Consider the following 3,457-nt stretch of genomic DNA (forward strand, 5'->3'; position numbering starts at 1 on the left):
CGACCCACACCAAATCAGTAGGCAGTCCTCGACAGCCTCGAACACGACAACATAGTGTCCGTGTCGTCCAGATCTCCCACATAGACGAGGCTATTGCACACTTCGGACTCGCCGATGCCCATCCTGTCCCCGCTGAGAACCTCACTACCAATGATGGTTTACCCCACCCATGTGAATACCGCGAACTAGTCGGGTCCCTGCTTTACCTATCCATCCTGACATGTATCGACATCACCTTCGCTGTCAATACGCTTTCTCGTTTCCTCAATAAACCCAGCGAGACCCACTGGACTGCTGTCTGCCGTGTTCCCCGATAGCTCAAAACCTACCCCACCCTCGGACTCGCCTACAGCAAGGCCGATGCAGCACTCACGATTGACGCCTACACAGACTCTGGTTACGCCAGCTGTCCTGACATACGCCGCTCACCCACAGAATACGTCATACGTGTGTGCAACACTTCAGTTATATGGAAGAGAAAGCACCAGAAGTCCGTCTGCACGAGCACCGCCGAAGCTGAGTACTACGCTGCGAGCGAGGCATCCGAACTACACCTCGCCCCAGACAGCGCGACTACACTATATTGTGACAACAAATCTGCTGTCCATGTCATCACCAACACAGGTACACCAAAACAACTAAAACACATCGACATTCGAGTTCACCGTATCCGCGATCTTCAGGAACAAGGTATCGTCGACACGCAATATGTCGCCACGCACGAGAACATAGCCAACTATCTCACTAAAAGCCTCCCGCCACCAGCCTACAGCAAACGTAGCGCTAGCACGCTAACCGCTGTTGTCGACCCCGATGCCGCCTCTGTCAATTCCGCTGCCACCGCTACCAATCAGCACTTTGTCGCCGCTTTCTCTTACGCCAGCGATGACACAGAGACTCACATCACTAACACAATCTACCGCGTCTGCTTCCTACACTACAACAACTAACCACCCAAGAGAGTCGCAAAACATGCACACAGCCACACATACATATACACACTGACGTGACCTCTAGGTCACCAGTGTAAAACTGCCATCTCTAAACCCCCAGCATCCCCGACACCACCGACCAGAGCCCCCAACAAACGGATGTTGCCGGGCCCTTCAGAAATTTACTTTCTCGTGTCACAATTTCCGAAATTCTTCAACGACACTTCACTTAACCACTAAATGAGGAGAGCCCACCAAATCGCGTCTCACGTCTCACGACATCAATGCTTCACTCCCCATTTTGCTTCTAAATTCAGGAGAGTGTTGGAGCTAATGTAAAACCCTAAATAACCCTACTGTATTTGAGTGTCATGGTGTTTGTGTCAGTGGGTCCAGTATGGGCCCATGTTGTAATTATATAATATTTGTATATATTATAATAACAATTTTATAACCCATGTTGTAGTTAGACAATATCTGTATTTATTATATTTATTATTATTATAATAAAGTCACTTGTAAATAATGGTTCTAACAGTTAATTCCTCGTATTGTCACACAGGTGCAACTTGTGAGATGATAACGATGTTTATTCTTGTATCAAAAAAAAAAAATTGGTACTGAATGGTGCTAGATGCGCACCCTACCAAGGGGGTGAGTTAATAGATACGTATTCTGCAGTAATCGTTGGTAGGGTAAATCCTGCGACGATTGACGACAAGACCGTCCGATTTTGCATGTTGGGAGCCGCATTTGGCGAATGTTTATGGACTAGAAACTGAATATGAGATAATGTATTGTCACACATATATTGATGCTTAATGATGTAGAATGTTCTATTGGTGGACGATAGTCCTGGTCTCGCAGCGTACTACAGTTATATCTATTCCAACTTAATGTGGTGCCAGTACCACGACAGCTTTGACTTTTCTTTTTTTGCACGCTACAGAGACATAAATATAACTAAGATTTTTAGGGCTGGACTGACATGAAAATCGACTAGGTCGTGGGTACGACATACGATTGTTTTCTTGATTTAGGAACGTTCGTTTTTGGCACGGCCGGACATCATACTCATATTCTCAGCTGTCGAATCCAATTTCACCACTTAGCATACTCAAAAACATCCTAAACGCTGCCCTGAATAGAAAGGTAAAAAAGCGCCCGACAAGAAAGAGAGTAAGGGGTCTGTATAACCTAGAAAAAAAACATATATTTTTAGAAAACGTAGGGACAAGGGGTTGTAAGATTTCCACTGTCTAATCAATAATCAAACACGCACGCATACACGAACCACATGCACACACAAGCTTGTAGGTGTAGTAGCACACTCAATAGTTGACATCAATACATTCGGAGTGTACGGATGCATTCGTAAAGAGCATGATATTTCACTGCTCAGGCTACTGGTGGAGTATAAGGACTGCTATGTGTATGAAACTTTGATAATTTACTTGGCCATATAAAGATGCACACGAGAAAAAATTTCAAGTTCTTTATAGTCAGTTCGTGTAATATACGTGCATCACAACGAAGGTTTCAAAGAAAGTATAAAAATCAGCAAAGTCAAAGCCATATAAAGATGCACACGAGAAAATTTCTCAAGTTCTTTAAAGTCAGTTCGTGTAATATACGTGCATCACAACGAAAGTTTCAAAGAAAGTATAAAAATCAGCAAAGTCAATAGTTGACATCAATACATTCGGAGTGTACGGATGCATTCGTAGAGAGCATGATATTTCACTGCTCAGCTACTGGTGGAGTATAAGGACTGCTATGTGTATAAAACTTTGATAATTTACTTGGCCATATAAAGATGCACACGAGAAAATTTCTCAAGTTCTTTAAAGTCAGTTCGTGTAATATACGTGCATCACGAATGTTTCAACGAAAGTATAAAAATCAGCAAAGCATCCAGGCTATTTAACATCATTTGCACCAATGTTTTCGGTTGTACACCAGCATTTTCTTCGACGGTAGTGTGTCTCCGGTGAAGCTTAAGAAGGAAGCCTACAATCAAATAGCATCATACGCAATTGCGACCTTTCAAGTTCTAGACAACAAAGTCCATGGTACCACAAGAGAAACGTTAGAGCTACTGTTTTGGACTTGTCTACGAACTTGGGAGATGACCCTCATAGAAATCGGCTGTTGCCCAGCTTAAGAAGGAAGCCTACAATCAAATAGCATCATACGCAATTGTGACCTTTCAAGTTCTAGACAACAAAGTCCATGGTACCACAAGAGAAACGTTAGAGCTACTGTTTTGGACTTGTCTACGAACTTGGGAGATGACCCTCAAAGAAATCGGCTGTTGCGTAACGATGCGATGCGAGGAGTGGGATGCACTTTACGAAGCAGGTAAAGCAATTCAAAGAAGGAGAACTTTGGCCTATGATTCAGATTTTCTGGTGTATGACTATGGTGTGGACAAATGTTTTGTATTGGGTACTTAAGCGGAAAGGGGTATACCACTCTCTTTCTGTCTCGGTATATACTTAACGCAACAATACACACTCTTTATC

Source organism: Sphaeroforma arctica (assembly GCF_001186125.1).
Source record: "Sphaeroforma arctica JP610 unplaced genomic scaffold supercont1.477, whole genome shotgun sequence".
NCBI lineage: Eukaryota > Ichthyosporea > Ichthyophonida > Sphaeroforma > Sphaeroforma arctica.